The 21,989-nt window shown below is 49.3% G+C and overlaps 1 protein-coding gene and 1 pseudogene across 2 annotated transcripts in view; one reads left to right on the top strand and one right to left on the bottom strand.

Moving 5' to 3' along the window:
- Nucleotides 1-177: 177 nt before the first annotated feature.
- Nucleotides 178-21,989, top strand: part of LOC309659347 (flavin-containing monooxygenase 5-like) — a 108,970-nt gene continuing 87,158 nt past the window's right edge. Inside the window, exons 1-3 of the mRNA XM_082459041.1 lie at nt 178-1,122; nt 1,217-1,520; nt 19,331-21,736. The gene's annotated coding sequence lies outside the window, so the exon portion shown is untranslated. The remainder of the gene's footprint in view (nt 1,123-1,216; nt 1,521-19,330; nt 21,737-21,989) is intronic.
- On the bottom strand, nt 4,990-13,437 carry LOC309656012 (NBPF family member NBPF6-like protein; annotated as a pseudogene). Its single transcript, XR_014268618.1, has 7 exons — nt 13,365-13,437; nt 12,249-12,270; nt 11,149-11,225; nt 7,570-7,678; nt 6,937-7,245; nt 5,836-5,887; nt 4,990-5,267 (listed from the first exon to the last, which is right to left on the bottom strand). The product of XR_014268618.1 is annotated as an NBPF family member NBPF6-like protein (transcript).

Raw genomic sequence — 21,989 nt, 5'->3', positions numbered from 1 at the left:
GGGCTGTGGAAGTTTTCCAGAGAAGTTGCTTGGATTTTATTAGCAGAGTCGTTTGGAGGGGCTGAGAGGCGTGGAAGGGGAGGGGGGTGCGGAGGGTGGGTAGGGAGCGTGTGTGTACAGTGTAGGAGACTAAGGCTGTACGGGGGGGCGGGGAAAAAATAGCTCATACTTACCTGGCAGGGGAGATACCATGATCATGAAGGTGGTTTTCCCAGGACGAGGCTCACCCATTGCACTGCGGGTGTGCTGACGCCTGCGATTTCTCCAAATGGGAGAAACTCGACTGCGTAATTTGTGGTAGTGGGGGACTGCGTGCGCGCTTTCCCCCCGCAGTTGGTGTTTAATAGCAGAGCTAAACAGTGGGGGGGAATAAAACGTGTAAGAATTTGTTTTCTGTGATTGTTTTCTATTTATATACTTGCGTTGTAGTAGGAGTTTTTGCGGGGTTTCTTTGTGTGTAGTTTCCTATATCCGCCCCCTTTTGTGATTTCTTGAACTCTGGTGGTTTAAGTAAGAGCGTTTTCGTATTCAGCCGTGTGATAAACGTTTTTTCTGCATGAAATTTTTCAGTGCTTTTTCAACGCACACGTAGCGGTGGTGCTACCATGAAATCAAAGTTTTTTCGCTTCTGATCCAATTGCCAAAGATAAAAAAAAAAAACATTTTGTGCCCCAACGAAACCAGCAGCAACTTGCGATCGCAAGGGAAGATCGTCCTCCCAAATCCTAAAGGCTGTTTGACGATGTTCTAAGCTCCCAAGAAAGCGGGAAGAGGACAACTACGAAAAAAACGGAAAAAAGTTTTGCTTTTCCTGGCAGGGATTTTACTTAAAGGGGAAACACTAGGGTTGCTCACCGCGCAGGTGGATTGGGGAGAAGCCCTGAAAACATTTCTTATCGCTCAGCCAGAATAGATTTCGTCTTTCTCCACCAGGTAGAAACCTGAAGAGACGGCGGAGGGCAGGCGCGTCAGGTTCCTCCTGGCGTCGCGGAGGAAGCGGGCTCGGGGAGGGGTGACGAGAGCGCTCGGCGGGAGGCCGCTCCTGGGCCCGCGGAGCTGTGCCCGTCCTGGCTCAGTAGAAGGAGCAGCGGAGCCGAAGGCGGAGGGTTCCATGGTGTAATGGTGAGCACTCTGGACTCTGAATCCAGCGATCCGAGTTCAAATCTCGGTGGGACCTTTCTGTTTAGTTAGAAGAAGGGGATTTTTTACTCCTCAGATGGGACGTGCTTTCCGTCTCCCGGGTCCCGGAGAGGCGCGGTTCGCGCGCTCCACGCGGATGTGGCGGGCAGGTGGGGGGACGAGCCCGCGACGTCCCCGCAGGACCCTAGTGATCCTGCCCGTCGCTGGTTATCGGAGGCCCCGGCCCCGCCGCCCAGGGGCGCAGCGACCGAGCCAGTGCCACCTGCTCGTCGGGTCACCCTGGGTCTCGGGGGCAGAAGGCAGAGGCTGCGTCCACTGAGTCCTGCCCCGCGAGGGGGCTTCGCCCCGCACGTCTTGTAACTAACTGCGCGGTTGTCACGGTGAGTAAAAGGTCGCGGGGCGGGGCTGTGACGTCGCTGAGCAGCCAGGGTGACAGCGTCTTATGGTTCCAGACCTGGATGGGAAGTAAAGAATTGTGTTCAGGTGCCCTACTTTATTCCGAATTTTAATTGATCCTATTCCACTTTGTTCCGATTTTATTCAGAATTTCTCACTCCTAAATCTAAATTGGACAAGAAAAGCCGCTGTTAGGCTAACATTTGAACCTTGACTCCAGGAAACCTCGTCCTTTCGTCCCAAGCTCAGCCAGAAGGAGGAGGAAGGCCAAGGATTCCGGCGTCTGGGGAGAGCAGGGATCCCTGACCCACCTCCACCCAGGCCTTTGAGACACGTGCAGATCTTATAGTCAAGGCTAGACCGTAGTGAATATGCCTTGTTTGGTTTGATTTGAGTTGGGAACCACATTCATTTTTTTTTATCATTATAAAATTAATCTTTTAAATATCAACTTTAGGGGCTTCCCTGGTGGCGCAGTGGTTGGGAGTCTGCCTGCCAATGCTAGGGGACAAGGGTTCGAGCCCTGGTGTGGGAGGATCCCACATGCCGTGCAGCGGCTAGGCCGGTGAGCCACGACCACTGAGCCTGCGCGTCTGGAGCCTGTGCTCCGCAATGGGAGAGGCCGGCGCACCGCGATGAAGAGTGGCCGCCGCTCGGCGGAACTGGAGAAAGCCCTCGCACAGAAACGAAGACCCAACACAGCCAAACATAATAAATAAGTAAATTTATAAATGTCACCTCTAGACATTGAAAAACACAATGTAACAAATGAACCTGTGTACGTCTTTTGTGGAACAACCATATTGGATAAGAACTCTCCGAAGAGACCATAAAACACAATATATATACCCCAGGACCGTGACAAAATTTTAAAAACTGCTTTCCTCAATTGTGTTACTATTGGCATTGTTGGTATTTCTTTATTCTTTTGTCTATATAATGCGGGAAGAAGCAAAGGAGACTGTAAAAGATATTGTATTTCTATTACTCCCAGTGTCCTTAAAGACAAAAATACTGGTATTAGAGAAAAGAGTTTCAGATGAAAGACGTTCAATAAAAAGCCTGTAGTTCTGAATTTGAATTATGAATGTGAATATATGTGAATACATACATACAAATATGAGTATGTATTTCCTAGCTCTGTCCACTGGAAAGGCCTAGAAAGAAACCAACTCCAATGAGTATCTTTAGGTTATACAATTTGATTTGGGAATAACGTTTTGCATAAAAAGAAACCAGAGATTCTTAGAGAAATGACTGAGTCCAGGTCAGGGGCAGAAAATATTCAGGATGAGACAGAAGCACCTTGTCATATTGATATCAAGAAAGGTCTCAAAGACTATTAGAATCTTATCAAAAGGATGAAGGAGCCAGCTTAAAGTCACTTTCACTGCTGAAGGAGAGGATAATTGGAGTATCAGTAAAGACTATATTGCAATGAATTGAAATACTTCAATGTGTTTGAAACTTTGAATTCATATTAGCACAGGGGAAAAAAAAAAAAAGAAATAAAAGAAACTAACTGGTGACCACAGAGGATGCTTGGGGAATTGCTCATTAAGCTGCAGTTTTCTTTACAGAGGGTACCACTAAGTAACTAAACAGTATTTAGTATTTAAGGGAAGTTTCTTTTTATACAAGTGTTCCAGTTAAATAATACATGACCATGGAATATCACCATTTTACTCCACATAATCAGTTAATGGATCTAAGCCTTGAACTCCGAGGGCTGCTAGTATTATTAGAAGAGACACACAGGACTTGATGTGCCTCCTGATCAGAGAGCACACACCACTTCTGAGGTAGTCTTGCCAAGATAGCAAATGTGAATCTCATCAGTCTCTGTATCTGCCAGGTCCAAAATAGGGGCCACTAGACACATATGGCTATTGAATACTTAGAATGTGGCTAGTAGGACTGAGGAAGTGGATTTTAATTATATTTAATTTATAATTCATGTGAATGTAAACTTAAAAGCTGAAGACATGCACAATATTTTTCTATTAAACACAACTTTAAAACTTTGCTGGAATTATATTTCCTTTAATGTGTAGCATTAATTAGCTATGTAGAAGATTATATTTGTATTATTGTCTGCTTATAGTTTTTACTTTTCATTGTGGCTACTAGAAAAATTTTAATTACATATGTGGCTTGCATTTTTATTACATTACAGCACTGCTGTAGATTCTACCACCAAAAAGAAAGTATGGACATTGGCTCTTGTCCATCCACTTGCTTATGATCATTTTGATTGTCTAGTAAGAAATTCAGAGACAGTGGGTCACAGTAAGCAAATCACGCCTCACACATACCTACTCAGTGAACACACCACGAGGACATTAATATTCTCAGTGCAAGAACATAATACATTAGCAGAGACATTCCAGGACACTTAAGTCTTAGAATTAGACTGGACCCCAGACCCATCAGGGAAATTCTCTTATTGATCTGGTAGAGCGCTCTCCCAATAGCCTTTGTTCTGATCCTGTATAAATAGTTCATAATATATTTTCCCCAGTGATCCTAGAAAATGAGCTGAGTTATTTTCTAGAATTGTTTCTACAATATTGGTTAGTCCCATCAGATTATGTGGTTGCTGATGGTTTAGAGGAATTTATACTTGAGACTAGAGTGATGGATGAATTGTATAAACCCTCAAACCAAAAAGAATCTTTGGTGCGACACAGAAACCATGGCCATTCAAGGCTGAAGGGACTGCCAGAGCCCAGCCTTGCTTCATGGAAACATCCAAACAAGGCAGTGGTACAGCTGTGTCTGTCCTGGTTTTCGGATGACTGCTTAGTTAACAGAAGCCAACATAGAGAAGATGGAGACTGGGACTGAGAGCAGGGAAACAACCTCTCCTAATGTATATGCAAGTCTGCCATTGTGTCTGGATAGGGAGAGAAAGGCCAGGGACATTGTACAAAAAAACAAAAATTAGATCATTGCAGGTGACAAGACACATTTGATCCAAACTAGGTCTGACAAACACCTCCTGTGGATTTCCACCCAAGGTGGATGAGAGTTTGTCACACCTGATTTGGGTCCAAATGCCTGACACTGGTGCCAGGGTGACAAAGGCATGACTGGGGCCTAGAAAAGGATAAAGGCTCCCTGAGCCACCTGATGTCTGTGTTTCATAATAGATCCTTTTCCCTGATTTAACCAAGATGTGTCTATAGGGACTATCTTCAGAGATGACCTTCCTCAGTCTACACAGGTGTGGGGAACAAAGAATATGGAGGCTACCTGGGAGATCGGTCGGAATTTCATCCTCTTTAGCATGGGAGCAACCACAGGCTCCATCCGGAGCAGGGCCCACTTCTGATTCATCAAATGCAAATTTGCCATCACTGTAAGGCTGGTTGCAGTCAGAACTTCCTTGGAGAATTGAAGGAGTCAAAACACATTCATCCTGGGATTCCTGAGGCACTTCCTTCTTTTCAACCTCCTGCAGCTCCACACTGTGCCAGGTGGGAGAGGGATAACAGAAAATTAAACGAAGAGGATCCGACCCCAAGCTGCCCTGGCTGGTTTTGATGGGAGGCATCGGGAGTGTCAGAGAAACCAAAAGGGCAGTCCCCTAAAGAGGGAAGGAACTATCCTCCCATATGTGAAGTGGAGTGTGGCTGCCACGGGGCAGGAGAGGGAGGCCAGCAGGTGCTCCGTGCACTGGCCACACAACGTCTGATGAGGAGTGAGACTCAACCATCCCAGTATGGTACCTTCAGGAACATGAAACACACATGAACTTCCATACCAGATGCTACCCCCGGGGTCCTAAGTCATGTTCAATTTAAGATAAAGTAGTCAAGTGAATATGGCTATTAAGGCATTATAGACTCCCAGAGATACTATGCCTTCTTTTTAGGAATAGAACTTACTACTGTCACATGACAACCAATCTTTTTTCTAGATAGTTGTCCTGATGCTTAATTTTTATGGTTACTTCTCTACTAATTCCTTTGCTAGGTACCTTCCTCCCAAGGACCTAAAACAACTGTGTAGGTGTAGATATTTATCTCACCTTGGAGTTCCTTTAGGAGAGAATAGATATTCTCTGTGTGTGCAGGAAATCCTAAGGGTGGTGCATTCACCTTGGGTCATACATACAAGTAGCACGGAGACAACAGACAACCAAGTTAACAGGGCCATTTCCATGTGGGTTGAGTAAAGTAAATCAATACAGTCTGCAGTTTTGCTTATCCTTGCATCTGGTATCTTGACTCTCTCTGACCCTGTCCATAATTTACCTACCCGTTACCCATTAACAGCTCCTGATAGTTCAGTTACCTGGGTGTGAGTGTCTCTTGTGCTTGTTCATCCTCCTCATCTTCATGAATTTCTGCAGACAAATTCAGAAATATCCAGTCAGCTTCTTGCCACTTCACTCACTACAAACACAGCAACTCACATGGTCATAGCGTCATAAATACCTATGCATGAATTAGTACCGTATGGAAGTTCTAATGCATTGTCTTTAAACAATTGCCCGAGCATGGATTTCTGATCCATCAGGCAGTCTGACTTTAAACCAGAGAATCACCATCATGACACTTTCTGCCTGAAATTGGACAAACATTTAAAGTGTCCTTTCTTCCTTATATCACTGCATACTTGTCCACCTTCCATCTTGACTTCTACAACTGGATCATCAATCCTGCCACAAATTCTGCCGAAGACACAGGCTCTATACATCTTCACAGCTCTCACAAGATCCTCTCCTTTCTCTAAGGAGAAGAACCATGTCCCACATCCCTGGGCTCTTCAAGGTGGCTTCTCTTGGTTATCAAGGGAAAGTCTCTCTATGGAAAGTGGTCCATTCTAAACAACTTTCCCAACACCGAGTCTGACTACATCAAGTACCTTATCTGGCACCACACAGTGAAGGGCTTTCTTTTTTCTGCAGTGCATTCGTAAATATTTCCCCATTTCATCACTACAGCTACCATCAACAGATTATTTAATCCATTTTACAGAAGAGGAAACAGATACTGGGATAGGAAAAAAATCACTCACTCACTCACTGTTACTAAAGACAGCCCTCAGGCTGGACCCTGGGAACTTTCATGCTTAGTCCAGGGCTCTTTTCACTCTAACAAGCTGCCTCCTGTCACATCGTCCTTTCTGTGCTTTAACACTGGGCGGATGCTGCCTCCTGCCCCAAAGGCCATGGTCTATCAGGGAGGAATCAGACAGTTGGAATACTATGCCCTCCACCCTGTGTATTTCTCCTCTGTTCTCCCACTCAGCCAGTCCTGTTCCTATCATAGCCCCAAACGGGACATGAAACAGGAAGGCTGATAAAAAACATTCCTAGTGCAGGTGTGGAGTCTCTTGTGAGCAGGGGACCTTGGAGCAGCTCAGTGCTATCAAGTACTGTGGCCCCCTTACCTGGGCTGAGCTTGTGGGCAAGGTGCTCTGCCAGCCTGTGTCCCTCCATCAGCCGCTCTTGGAAGCCCTGCCCCTGGTGGTTGTCAAGGTCGTTGTGGATGAGGAAGTCCTTGAGGTGCTGCTGGAGTAGGACAGTCATCTTTCACTTCCCATAATGTCCGCCATAACTGGGTCAGCTCTCGTGCCTGACTTCGAGTTAGGATATCACATGTCCCAAGGTGGGACAGAAGATACAATTTTAAAATGCAAAGATGACAGACTATTAGGGATTTCTGTGAGAACATCCCCAAGGAGTGTGGACAGATACAGCTGGTGTGAATTAGAAAATAAACATGAGAATGACACGGTCAAGAATAGATGATAAGGTGTAGTCAGTCAGGAGGGGGTTGTGATGTAAAGGTAAATGAGGTATTGATTGCACAACATTGTGATGGTACCAAATGCCACTGAGTTGTTCACTTGAATTTGGTGAATTTCATATGTGATTTTAAGTCAATAGTGTTTCTAAAAGCGGAGTAAATGAGGCTCTGAATAACAACTGGAGTCTGTAATTCACCAATTGGTGTTCTCCTGCTGGTTTATAAATATTGTGCCATGTGCCTGCCATGAACATCTCTGCCCTCCTTACCTCACCTCTCAGCTTGCGTGGGCTTCTCTGCCAGCTTCTCTGCTAGCCTCAGCGCCTCAAACAGCAGCTTCTCCCCCAGCACAGATTCAGTGATGTCCTTAAATGCTTCACACTCTGGGGAAACAGAGACGCTGCCTCAGGGGAAAGCTGGACAGGCTGCTGCGGTCACCGCCTTCAAGGGAGGAGGCAGGGTCCATCTCGGGGACAGATGTAACCTCGGTGCCAGGCTCCACGCAGGGATTTCCACATCTGATTCCTCAGCCTCCCACCTGCATGGCATTCGGTTACTCCCTGTTTTAGAGCTGAGGAAACAGAAGCTCCAAGGCACAGAAAGTAACTAGACAAGATGAACTGGTGTTTGGCAAACTGACACTGAATCCTGGGCCACTTACCAATATTTGCAGCCTCTTAGGTGAAACGCTGAGCAGGGGCATTCCTGGTGATTCCTGTGTGGTTGGGAAGACCCCTAGGACCATAGGACTGATGGTTCCCTTGTGCTGGGATTTCAGTAATGAACAAGTATCTCAAAGGTAAAAAACTCACTTGGATACACTTGTGTGAAAGAGAATACATGAAACCATAAGGACCTGGAAAACAATGTGCCCAAATACTATGAAAGTTTGTGTTATTAGACATAGTAGAACTTGAACTTACTGTGTTACACTGTGCCAGGGACTATTGTCAGAGCTTTGTCAGAAGTGACTCATTATTCATTACAACTCAAACAGGTAGCCATGGTTTCAGTGAGGGGCAGTCTCACCCTTAAGCTCCTTTTGAGCAGGTACTATCCCCTGCTATCCCATGTGTAACCACCACGTTAGCCCAGTGTAGCTAGCACAGGGCTTTGCCAATGGGACATCAGGGAAACTTGGACTGATGAACTCCATCCAATTTCCAGTCGTTTAGCCAACGGTGATGCAGGATCAGATACAGAACAGAACAGATTCCAATTGACACAGTTTAGCTTTGTTCCTGAGAGAAACAGGCAGTTCAGTGCCTGAACCAAGAATCAATATCTGGGATTTTAACTCTAATCTCACCCTACAACTCACCGCAAACCTGGAAAAGTGGCTCAACTCTTTGTGCCTGGGTTTTCCCATCCTCAGGGAACTGAGGGTAAAATAGCCACTTCCACCTTTCCTGGATTGTGGTCAGAATGAAATTCAAAATGACAAAGGGAATAGGAGACAAAGTCTGGAGAGTTTTTGTTTCTCAGAGGGAAGACAGTGACCATTCATCACTTTGGTGACCACGACCCCTAGGACTTAACTGTATCTCTGCAGCTGGTTGGCCAGGGAGTAGGCAGTAGCTTGGGATACAAGGAATTTCTCTGGGAGGTCTTGGAAGTTCTGCTTGTTCTTTGCCAGCTACAACTGAAGTTCCTGGTTGATTTCCGTGAGTGTAAATTCTACCCTTGGCTCAGATAAAGGGCCAAGAGATACTGCCATGGTGACATGTGCGAGAAAAGGTAGAGCCAGGGACTGGGGAGAAGAAATCCAAACATATGATGGATTAAAAACATGTGAAATCACATAAGTTTAATCAGGACTGAGGGATGACAGAAACTGGAATTCTTAACTTACTGTTGGGAGAAACTTGAGGGTTTGCAACTGCAAAAACAAGGTTCATTATGCCAGCACTCAGAGCCAAAGGCACCGTCTGTAGCTCACACTCAGACAGGAGTGACAGAGGGGGACCCAGCATGCTAGGTTACCGTTTGGAGTTGCAGTAACAGAACTGGTAGGTGTGGGGGCGGTCATGGAACCTTGGGGGCACCTGCCTTCCAGTTGCCTAGGCCATGCTAATACACAAGGCTGCCTGGGGGCTTGTGAAGGTCACCACTGATAGCAACCAACCCCTCAGCAGTCACTCTTAAGTTGTCTACACATGTCCTGATACCACTTACCTACCTCCTTCCAAAAAATATCTAAGTGGAGTTCTCATTGTTCATTCTTTTGTGTATAAAAAAATTCACAGGAGAAATAGTTTCTCAACAGGTCTTAATTTCTGTAGGGCTATCATGAAGTCACCCCACCTTCTCTTTAAACAGATCTTAAGGCTTTGCCACAAGTGAGAGACCTCAACCTTATAGACTGTCACGAAGTTCTTCAACCCTGCTGGAGGGTCTGGAAGGAGTCAGAGATGTGGCCTGGTGGGGCAGGGCGAAAGGCAGAGGGCCTCTCCTGCAGTTGTTGAGGAACAACCAGCCAAGGTCCACCGGGCCCAGCACTAAGCAAAACAGGCATCGTTGGTAGAGGACCTTGTGGCGCTGCTTCTGAACGCCCCAGGGGCTTGGGAACCAGCAACAGCACATTTCTCGCCTCATCCTCCGAGGGTCAACTCGGGGGAAACGGGACCTGCTTCCTAGCAATGGAGCATGTGGTCCCCACGCTGGAGCTCCACGGCAGATCGAAAAGCTCAGGACTGAGCAGCGGTGCCCCGCAGGACAGTGTCGGCAGGGGCCCGACGACCTGACCCGGGGCCAGCGCGGCTGGGTCACAGTCAGGCTGGGTGTCGGTCTACACTGCAGCACCTGAGTTCTTTGAATCCACGTGGTGAGAGCAGTGATCCCCAGATGCCGTCTCGTGCTTAGCCTAGACCTCCTATTTCTATGCTTTTATGATCTCCAAGAAGTGTACTGACCTCACTCTAAATACACTGTCCGATTTTGTCATCCTAACTTCTCTCTGGGACTTGGGGGCCACTGGCCACACCAAGCCTGTTGAAAGTCTTGTGTAAATGAACCAGTGATCATTTTTAAGTGACACGTGAGCGGCCCCCAGTTGTGCCAAAGCCTAGTCTGTGTCTTCACAGTGCTTTCGAATGTCTGTATGTGTGAATAAATGTATGATATATATTTATACATGCTGCTATAGCGATACGTTAAAGGCCAACATAACTGGTGGACAGGGTCAGTGAGAGGAAATGAAACAATCTTTTCGGTGGCTATTAAAGCAAAATGTGTGTAAAGAAATAAGGTTTTCTTCCCCTACTTTGTTTCTAATTTCTGCACGCGTCCCTAGGCTGAGTGGGGAAGAATAGGAAAGACAAACTGTCAGGAAGAGCTCACCTCGCTGTCCAACGCTTGAAGCCTAACTTTAAAAGAATGATTATTTACCCTCTTGTCATTTTGTAACAATCCCCTTATCTACAAATATTAAAGGGCAGTTCTTACAATTAGAGTGCCTCAGAATCAGCTGTGGAGATTACAGAAGCTCCTTCCTGGGCTCCAACCCCCAGAGGTTTCGTTGGTGTGGGGCCCTAGAGTCGGCATTTTTCACGTACACACAAACCACATGTTTCAGATGCGGGTGGGCTGCGGATCCCAGTTGAAAACCTGTTGTTCTGTAAGACTGATTCGAACCTATAAATAAGCTTGTTTTCCTTTAATTAAGAATCCTTAATTGAAAAAGTGGATAAGTCACACCACAAATTGACATAAAGATCTCAAAGCATTCCTTGGGAAAAGTCCTTAGTTACGTTCTTTTGCTTTCCAGCATTAAAACCAAGCACTTGCTCCACAATTATTTCCTAGTAACAGTTGAAAAATTAAAACAAACAACAACATGAACAAAAAAACTCACGGACTTCCCTGGCGGTGCAGGGTTTAGACTGTGAGCTTCCACTGCAGGGGGCACGGGTTCGATCCGTGGTCGGGGAACTAAGATCCCGCAGGCCCCGCCGGCGTGGCCAAAAAAATAAATAAATAAAATAAAGATAAAAAATAAAATAAAAAATAAAACAACTCAAACCTTGTCACCACCGCCGCCACCAGTTACCAAAAGACCCATCAAAAGACTCAGGCCTGAGGTAGACACATGCCCCACATCCGTAGCAGATGAAGTGACCTCGACTTCTGCTTTTACACTTGGTTGTTTAAGTATTTTCCGTAAGTGCCTTTGGCTGTCACTACAGAGGAACTCACTGGCAGCATCAGCAGAATGGATGAAAAGTCAGCCGAACTATGAAGTATTACTTAAAGATAAAGCAGTAAACTTTGAGGACCTCTTGCCCTGTGGTGATGCAAGCATCCCAGCAATTCTTCCTTCCTCCCTGTGCTGCCAGCGCTGGAAGGTATTGATGATATAACCAGTAATCAATGGAGAACTCAAATAATGCTTTTAAGAACTTCATTTTATGGACGTTAACGTTTATGAAAACAACAGCATATGCATCGTGTAAGTCTCAGACCTGGTCAGGGTTGAAACCGTGTACGAGCCCCCCGTGTCCTTGTCTTTTGAAGTAATAAAGACTTAATGATAGGGAATGTGAAGGTGTAGAAACAAAGAACAGCTGTTGGGCTGGGGAACGGGCAACAATTTAGACTCTAAATCCGCCACATGGCGGAATCACCGAACTTCCAGTTCACTGAAGCTACAGATAAAGGCCTGACACACACTCCTAAGTGGTTTTACAGGGAGCAGACCCCCTCCAGATGGAAAGTGCTGCCCACAGGCACATAGACCCTGGACTGGCTGAAACCAGAAAGTTGATGACGCTTGAAACTTCCCCTTGATGCCAGCCAGTCTGAGAACTGTCCGCGAGCTGATCACGCCCTGCTCCTCGGACACTGTAAGACTCCTCACTACGCCCTCCAGGGTGGGTCACACAGTCTTGAGGGCATTAGCCCGCCGTGGCCCCCTCTGCCTGGCAAAGCAATAAAAGCTACTCTTTTCTACTTCACCCAAAACTCTGTCTCCGCGTTCCTCTTCGGCACCGGTGAACAGAGGCCAAGTTTCGGCAACAGGATCCAGTCACAAATTACTTTGGGGGAAAATTCCTAAAAGCCAGTCTTGTGTTTCACCCTCTGAAAAGTAGTTCTTCACCCTAAAAAAAAGAAGAAAAAAAAAAAAAGTTGCAAAAAATGTATCTTTGGAATGGAGGATTCTACGGTATTTAACTTTCCATAAATTATATTCTTTCCCTCTACGTGTTAGAACCCATTCTTAAAAGCAAATGAAATCAACCTGTGTCACCACCACTGTCTTCCAATTTGCTGTAATTCCAGTGAGAACCATGTTGGGTACACCCGTGCTGGAAATAGGGCGAGAGTCCTTTAGGGAAAAAACGGAAAGGAAAAAAGATACCTAATGTAATGCTTTAAACATGTACCAATATCTCTTGACCTGTCAACCTAGGACAGACAGACAACCTGCAGATTTATATAGGGTTCATTAGGTCCCCCATCTTATTACTGCTAAGGTGAATGTGCTAGACACTTAGTGAATTGGTGTTCTATGTCTGCCGTAATAAGTGACCATGAGTTTAGTGGCTTAAAAGAACACACATTTATTATATTACAGTTCTGTAGGTTAGGAGTCCAACAAAGGTCTCACTGGACTAAAATCAAGGGGTCAATAGGGCTGCCTTACCTTCTGGAGGCTCTAGGGGATAATCTGTTTCCTTGTCTTTTCTAGAGATTTTTCTAGAGATCTTTTTCAGAGATTCTCTGAGCTATTACTCTCCCTGGAATAAAGCATATTTCAGATGAAATGAGCCAGAGTTTATTTCTGATGGCTGCAGAGAGAGAAAGGAGGGGAAAGGGGAAAAGCAGGGGGAGGAAAGGAAGCTTCTTCCTGGAAGTTAGCTGGGTGCTGAGTTCCTTTGTTGTCGGCTCCAGGATTCTCCGGAAGAGTCAGCTTCCCCCTTAAGCCAAAGGCACCCTCAAGGATCAAGTTACTCCGCTCCTTGCTCTCTGGTCTGAAAACACAAGTTGGCTGCCTTCTTCAGCCTCCCCTCGCCCCGCCCTCAGGTCTAACCCAGTCTCACCCAGGAAGAGAAGACAAACGAACAAACCAACCTCGCTCTTCAAGCAAACAGGTCATCTTCCTATCCCTTATTCTGGTCATCAGCTTCTTTTTCAGAATCGTCATTTCTTGTATTCTGTATGGTGAGGAAAGGAAAAACACGGTCCCTGGGATACCACGAGATTGAAGTAGGAAGGACGTGCACAGAAAATACACCGAGTAGCACTCTGAGATGTAACCCTGAATCTACATGTCTACACACAAGACACATACATAAATATACACTTGTATCCATTGTTTTACAACTTCTTTACTTCTTAAAAACATTTTGCATCAGCATAACACACGATCCCAGAATTCCTTTCCCCGGCGTGTAACGCAGGACAAAAGGTAAGAAGAATTCGAGGAGGCTGGCAAAATCCGCCGGTATCTCAGATAAAGGGTAAGAGGCGTGTTACCTCGGCTTGGTGGGCTCCCGAAGTGGGCGGGCGTGATGACATCACTTCCCCCCTCAGCAGCCGGCCCGCCCATTGGTCATCTCGGCAGGGCGGGGACAGGGCGGGGGTTAGAGAAGAGGCGCCGCCTTAGAGGTCAGGAATGGGGCTTGGCTTATGTAAATCTCGCAGCGCAGGGGTACAATTCCCCGCGAGCCACTTCCCGGGCTGTGGAAGTTTTCCAGAGAAGTTGCTTGGATTTTATTAGCAGAGTCGTTTGGAGGGGCTGAGAGGCGTGGAAGAGGAGGGGGCGCGGAGGGTGGGTAGGGAGCGTGTGTGTACAGTGTAGGAGACTAAGGCTGTACGGGGGGGCGGGGGCAGAGTGGTTCATACTTACCTGGCAGGGGAGATACCATGATCATGAAGGTGGTTTTCCCAGGGTGAGGCTCACTCATTGCACTGCGAGTGTGCTGACCCCTGCGATTTCCTCAAATGGGGGAAACTCGACTGCGTAATTTGTGGTAGTGGGGGACTGCGTGCGCGCTCTCCCCTGGCAATGAGTGTGCTAACGGCAGAATTAAAATTCCTAGCGGGGCCCCGTGCTTATTAAAGATCGCTTAATTAAAAATAATAGCCGGTTTTCTCGCGTGCTGTCTTGGGTTGTTGTTGTGTTTGTTCGATTTTTTTGTGTTCCCAGGCGTAGGGAATAGCCTAGCACCCCCCGGACCCCGATACGTGTGAGAGTGCGTGTTCGTTTTTTTTTTTTTTTTTTTTTTTCCTTTTCGTGTGAGTTGAGTATTAGCGTTCTGCGCAAGCGCCGAGAGTTTGTCTTACTACTTAAGAAGTCGGTCTTCCTTAGTCGGTTCCTTGCAGGATTCTTTCGAGAGTCTCCACAGGTTGCGGCCCAGCTTTGAACCTTGAAGCCGGGGCGGGGGTCACGCCACACGCAGGCACAGCAACTGCATTTGTTCCCCTGCTTCAAACAACAGTCACAGTCCCATGCGGGCAACGTGCAAAAACGTTTCCCCGGGGACTGGCCGTCTCGGTCTCCCTCGTAATGCAGTGGATAGCAATTAGCCTGCCAAGACAAGGGACACGGGTTCACGGCTTCAAGCCCTGATCCGCGAAGATCCCATACGCTACAGCGCAAGTGAGGCCCTCCTCTGACAACGCCTCAAGCCTGCGCGCCTGGAGCCCGCGCTCCGCAACGAGAAAGGCCACCCCTCCCGCTTTCGGCAATCAGGGGATAACCCGGGAGCAGCAACCTCGCCGCAATGCACCCAAAAATGAATAGAATCAATTTGTTAAAAGAAAAAAAAAAAAAAAAGGAAGAGAGAGAAGGCCTCCGGTGAACGAGGGCTGCGAGTGGTCCCCGAGAGCGGGGAAGCAATGGCTCCGATCTAAGGCCGGGAGAGTTTTCCAACCAAGGCACACGGGGGTCAACGGAGTGGACCTTGTTGAGCTAAGAGTCCAGGAAGGCCGAACGACTTCGCGTCCACAGGACAGACTCCCAGGGAGAAGAGAGAAATGCTAAAAGTAAAGCAGCGAGGAATGCAGCACCGGCCTGACCCGTGCAGCTCTGGGAGGAAACTCCCCGAGGTCGGGGGAAATTTTTGACAGCCTCGGAGACTCGCACAGATAATGCTCCTCCCCAGCAGATAGGCTAGAAGGAAAAACAAACAAACAAACAAAAAACAACCGCAACCAGAAAACATCGTAATTCAGGAGGGCATAGGGTGGAGTACTCAGGAATGTCTTGCCTCAGTAGCGGAAGCTAGTTAGCCCCAGACTCATCGCTGCTCGGAACCACTTCGCAAATCATAGAAGCAAGAGCGGAAACGACCGAACTGTTTGCAAGTAACTTAAATGCATCCATGAACAAAGTTGAGCAGTTACAGGAACACGCACCTTTCCAGCAAGGCACCATTCACCATGCCTGGCCTTCCATCAGAGATTTTGGGGTATCCAATGACCCCCCCCCCTCCATCATGCAGAGACACATCGGTCATTTGCCAATGACCCAGAGCTGACACAGATGTTAGAATCACCAGAGAAGGACAATTAAAACATTTATTCCAACTGTATTCCGTAACTTCCAACAGTTAAATGTACACACGGGAACCATTTAAAAAAGACCCACTCTAACGTAAAGAGGTGAAAACTACACTGTCTGAAAGGGAATGTACTGCAAGGGATTAACAGCGAGCAATTCGAAAACGCAGAAGAAAGAATTTTGAATAGGAACTGCATTGACTCTGCAGATCACTTTGAGTAGAAAGCGGCAGTCCCAAATGCAAGGGCTGAGGCGTCCTGAGGTGGGGCGGTGGATACTCCGCGCGGGTGGTGCCATGGAGCTTGATTGCCGACGTCGCAGCTTGAGTAAGGGATTGCCGCCACCCGTGTGCGTGTGCCTTCATCCTCTGGCAGTTGTCCTGGAACGTACAAGGCAGATGACTTAGTGAGGGCAGCCCTCCATGTGGTGCAGAGAGACCAGGGGCACCAGGTAAAAACCGGGAGCAGGCCGAGATCAGCTGGGTGGAGATTCCGGGAGAGGGGCGCTGGGGAGGAACTGAAAGGGCAGACGCATAAAAGCGACAGCTGAGACCTCGCTCATCAGATTCCAAGAACCAAGATTCGTCCCTGGGTGGGCTCGAACCACCAACCTTTCGGTTAACAGCCGAACGCGCTAACCGATTGCGCCACAGAGACGAGCCGCTGGGAAGCTTCCTTGTAACATCCTGGAATCAGAATGTATTCCCCGTCCCCTCCAACCCCAGCGGAAAGGAGATTCAAATGTCTCTATCTTGTCCAACCTCGCCGGCGCCGGAGACACTGAGTCTCGTGGACCGTGGACACCGAGCCCGAGTGAGCTGGGGGCTCCGACGAAACAAGGCCGGGCCCACGACCATCTTCGCCTGCTCCTGGCCGCCTCGAAAGCGGCCCCTCTACACGAGACGACTGCCGCCTCTCTCGGCCTCAAGTCCTCCATTTCCCACTCGTGATCGGCCTCACCCGTCGCGCTCACCGCAAGTCCCCCTCCAGGCCCGGGTGGTCGTACGGGGGAAGGACAGCAACCGGCTGTGTCCCCACCGTTCTGCCCCCTCTGGGCGCCTCCAGAGAAGGGCTCCACGAGGCAGGACCCGGAGTTTGCTCACCAGGCAGCCCCTCGCCCGGAGTAGGGCCTGGCATCCAGCAGGCGCCCAATATATGCCTCGCGGAGGATGCATTCCGCCGCCGGAGCCAGGGGTGGGGGGTAGACCAAGAATTCTTATGCCACCTGTAAGGTTTTAGTCCTCGAGGAACCTAGGCTTTTTCAGGTCAGGTGTTCTTCAAAACCTTTCTTCCAGCAGCTGATTTAGAACCAGATAAAAGTCCTAGAAGGGCCAGGAGGGCACCACCACGACCGGCTCTGAACTCCCCACCCGAGACGGTGCGGCGGCCTCAGCCTGCGGGCGCAGGTGTCGGGTCTGAGAGGCGTGAAGGAGGAAAGCTGCAAAGGAGAAAGACGGCTGCGCTAACGTGGATCCGACCACAGCTCCGTAGGTCCCCGGTGGAGCACAGTGGTCGTGGTGTGATTGGTGCGGTGATGGGAGCCTGGCTGCTTGGGTCTGAATTCGAATCCTAACAAAACGGGCTTCCCGTGCCTGATCACCACCGGCAACACCGTATGGTTCTACCTTTTGGACTTGGTGCCTTGCCCCCTACTGGCCACAGAGCAGGCGGGCGAGGTGGCGAGGCGCACAGCTCACCGGAGGACTCCACGTTCTGAGGACGCCCAGACTCCGCCCGAGACCCCCAAGGCCTGGAGTCAGCATTCCCTCCAGCTGCGCCCTCGCTGACGCTCCCGGTGCCGCCCACCCTGAGGAGAGCGCCTGCGGCTCCAAGAACAACCTTCTCCTCTGTCTGGGAGCATTTGTCTGGGTTGATCGGAATCTGCCCTTTTCGGGCCTCACACGTCCCGGAAAGTCCTAGGGCCTAGCGCCGGCCCTGCATGGGCCTGGAGGGGTCACTGTGCTCCTGCCGGTTGGAGCTTGGCTTGCAAAGAAAGGCTCCCGCCGATTTCGATTTCCCTGGCCTAGGCTGTGCATGCTGATCCAAGACTCAGGGGCTGCAGCGACCCAAAACAGGGAACCTCTCCTGTCGTTGTTTTTGCGAATGGCGTGCTCCTATACATAGAAAAATTCTCAATAACCCACACAAAACTACCAGAGTCAACAAACGAATTCTGTATAATGACAGGGTACAAGATAGACAAAAATCAGTTGTGTTTCTATACACTAGCAGTGAACAATTGTAAAAGAAATTAAGAAAACAATTCAATTTACGATAGCACCCAAAACGAATAAAATATCTACGAATTAACTTATCCAAGGAGGTGAAAGACTTGTAGACTGAAAACTACAAAACATAGCTGCAGGTGATTAAAGAATACCGAAGGCAATGGAAAGACAGCCTCTACCTATCTCTTTCTCTCTTTCTCCCTCATACTCCCAGGTTACCTAGCCCAGCCGTCTTTCTCCTTTGCAGCTTTCCTCCTTCACGCCTCTCAGACCCGACACCTGCGCCCACAGGCTGAGGCCGCCGCACCGTCTCGGGTGGGGAGTTCAGAGCCGGTCGTGGTGGTGCCCTCCTGGCCCTTCTAGGACTTTTATCTGGTTCTAAATCAGCTGCTGGAAGAAAGGTTTTGAAGAACACCTGACCTGAAAAAGCCTAGGTTCCTCGAGGACTAAAACCTTACAGGTGGCATAAGAATTCTTGGTCTACCCCCCACCCCTGGCTCCGGCGGCGGAATGCATCCTCCGCGAGGCATATATTGGGCGCCTGCTGGATGCCAGGCCCTACTCCGGGCGAGGGGCTGCCTGGTGAGCAAACTCCGGGTCCTGCCTCGTGGAGCCCTTCTCTGGAGGCGCCCAGAGGGGGCAGAACGGTGGGGACACAGCCGGTTGCTGTCCTTCCCCCGTACGACCACCCGGGCCTGGAGGGGGACTTGCGGTGAGCGCGACGGGTGAGGCCGATCACGAGTGGGAAATGGAGGACTTGAGGCCGAGAGAGGCGGCAGTCGTCTCGTGTAGAGGGGCCGCTTTCGAGGCGGCCAGGAGCAGGCGAAGATGGTCGTGGGCCCGGCCTTGTTTCGTCGGAGCCCCCAGCTCACTCGGGCTCGGTGTCCACGGTCCACGAGACTCAGTGTCTCCGGCGCCGGCGAGGTTGGACAAGATAGAGACATTTGAATCTCCTTTCCGCTGGGGTTGGAGGGGACGGGGAATACATTCTGATTCCAGGATGTTACAAGGAAGCTTCCCAGCGGCTCGTCTCTGTGGCGCAATCGGTTAGCGCGTTCGGCTGTTAACCGAAAGGTTGGTGGTTCGAGCCCACCCAGGGACGAATCTTGGTTCTTGGAATCTGATGAGCGAGGTCTCAGCTGTCGCTTTTATGCGTCTGCCCTTTCAGTTCCTCCCCAGCGCCCCTCTCCCGGAATCTCCACCCAGCTGATCTCGGCCTGCTCCCGGTTTTTACCTGGTGCCCCTGGTCTCTCTGCACCACATGGAGGGCTGCCCTCACTAAGTCATCTGCCTTGTACGTTCCAGGACAACTGCCAGAGGATGAAGGCACACGCACACGGGTGGCGGCAATCCCTTACTCAAGCTGCGACGTCGGCAATCAAGCTCCATGGCACCACCCGCGCGGAGTATCCACCGCCCCACCTCAGGACGCCTCAGCCCTTGCATTTGGGACTGCCGCTTTCTACTCAAAGTGATCTGCAGAGTCAATGCAGTTCCTATTCAAAATTCTTTCTTCTGCGTTTTCGAATTGCTCGCTGTTAATCCCTTGCAGTACATTCCCTTTCAGACAGTGTAGTTTTCACCTCTTTACGTTAGAGTGGGTCTTTTTTAAATGGTTCCCGTGTGTACATTTAACTGTTGGAAGTTACGGAATACAGTTGGAATAAATGTTTTAATTGTCCTTCTCTGGTGATTCTAACATCTGTGTCAGCTCTGGGTCATTGGCAAATGACCGATGTGTCTCTGCATGATGGAGGGGGGGGGGTCATTGGATACCCCAAAATCTCTGATGGAAGGCCAGGCATGGTGAATGGTGCCTTGCTGGAAAGGTGCGTGTTCCTGTAACTGCTCAACTTTGTTCATGGATGCATTTAAGTTACTTGCAAACAGTTCGGTCGTTTCCGCTCTTGCTTCTATGATTTGCGAAGTGGTTCCGAGCAGCGATGAGTCTGGGGCTAACTAGCTTCCGCTACTGAGGCAAGACATTCCTGAGTACTCCACCCTATGCCCTCCTGAATTACGATGTTTTCTGGTTGCGGTTGTTTTTTGTTTGTTTGTTTGTTTTTCCTTCTAGCCTATCTGCTGGGGAGGAGCATTATCTGTGCGAGTCTCCGAGGCTGTCAAAAATTTCCCCCGACCTCGGGGAGTTTCCTCCCAGAGCTGCACGGGTCAGGCCGGTGCTGCATTCCTCGCTGCTTTACTTTTAGCATTTCTCTCTTCTCCCTGGGAGTCTGTCCTGTGGACGCGAAGTCGTTCGGCCTTCCTGGACTCTTAGCTCAACAAGGTCCACTCCGTTGACCCCCGTGTGCCTTGGTTGGAAAACTCTCCCGGCCTTAGATCGGAGCCATTGCTTCCCCGCTCTCGGGGACCACTCGCAGCCCTCGTTCACCGGAGGCCTTCTCTCTCTTCCTTTTTTTTTTTTTTTTCTTTTAACAAATTGATTCTATTCATTTTTGGGTGCATTGCGGCGAGGTTGCTGCTCCCGGGTTATCCCCTGATTGCCGAAAGCGGGAGGGGTGGCCTTTCTCGTTGCGGAGCGCGGGCTCCAGGCGCGCAGGCTTGAGGCGTTGTCAGAGGAGGGCCTCACTTGCGCTGTAGCGTATGGGATCTTCGCGGATCAGGGCTTGAAGCCGTGAACCCGTGTCCCTTGTCTTGGCAGGCTAATTGCTATCCACTGCATTACGAGGGAGACCGAGACGGCCAGTCCCCGGGGAAACGTTTTTGCACGTTGCCCGCATGGGACTGTGACTGTTGTTTGAAGCAGGGGAACAAATGCAGTTGCTGTGCCTGCGTGTGGCGTGACCCCCGCCCCGGCTTCAAGGTTCAAAGCTGGGCCGCAACCTGTGGAGACTCTCGAAAGAATCCTGCAAGGAACCGACTAAGGAAGACCGACTTCTTAAGTAGTAAGACAAACTCTCGGCGCTTGCGCAGAACGCTAATACTCAACTCACACGAAAAGGAAAAAAAAAAAAAAAAAAAAACGAACACGCACTCTCACACGTATCGGGGTCCGGGGGGTGCTAGGCTATTCCCTACGCCTGGGAACACAAAAAAATCGAACAAACACAACAACAACCCAAGACAGCACGCGAGAAAACCGGCTATTATTTTTAATTAAGCGATCTTTAATAAGCACGGGGCCCCGCTAGGAATTTTAATTCTGTCGTTAGCACACTCATTGCCAGGGGAGAGCGCGCACGCAGTCCCCCACTACCACAAATTACGCAGTCGAGTTTCCCCCATTTGAGGAAATCGCAGGGGTCAGCACACTCGCAGTGCAATGAGTGAGCCTCACCCTGGGAAAACCACCTTCATGATCATGGTATCTCCCCTGCCAGGTAAGTATGAACCACTCTGCCCCCGCCCCCCCGTACAGCCTTAGTCTCCTACACTGTACACACACGCTCCCTACCCACCCTCCGCGCCCCCTCCTCTTCCACGCCTCTCAGCCCCTCCAAACGACTCTGCTAATAAAATCCAAGCAACTTCTCTGGAAAACTTCCACAGCCCGGGAAGTGGCTCGCGGGGAATTGTACCCCTGCGCTGCGAGATTTACATAAGCCAAGCCCCATTCCTGACCTCTAAGGCGGCGCCTCTTCTCTAACCCCCGCCCTGTCCCCGCCCTGCCGAGATGACCAATGGGCGGGCCGGCTGCTGAGGGGGGAAGTGATGTCATCACGCCCGCCCACTTCGGGAGCCCACCAAGCCGAGGTAACACGCCTCTTACCCTTTATCTGAGATACCGGCGGATTTTGCCAGCCTCCTCGAATTCTTCTTACCTTTTGTCCTGCGTTACACGCCGGGGAAAGGAATTCTGGGATCGTGTGTTATGCTGATGCAAAATGTTTTTAAGAAGTAAAGAAGTTGTAAAACAATGGATACAAGTGTATATTTATGTATGTGTCTTGTGTGTAGACATGTAGATTCAGGGTTACATCTCAGAGTGCTACTCGGTGTATTTTCT

This window comes from Balaenoptera physalus (assembly GCF_965194825.1).
Source record: "Balaenoptera physalus genome assembly, chromosome: 1".
In the NCBI taxonomy this organism is placed as follows: domain Eukaryota; kingdom Metazoa; phylum Chordata; class Mammalia; order Artiodactyla; family Balaenopteridae; genus Balaenoptera; species Balaenoptera physalus.
The sequence above is the reverse complement of the archived record's forward strand: the minus strand, read 5'-3'. Positions and strand labels throughout refer to the sequence as shown.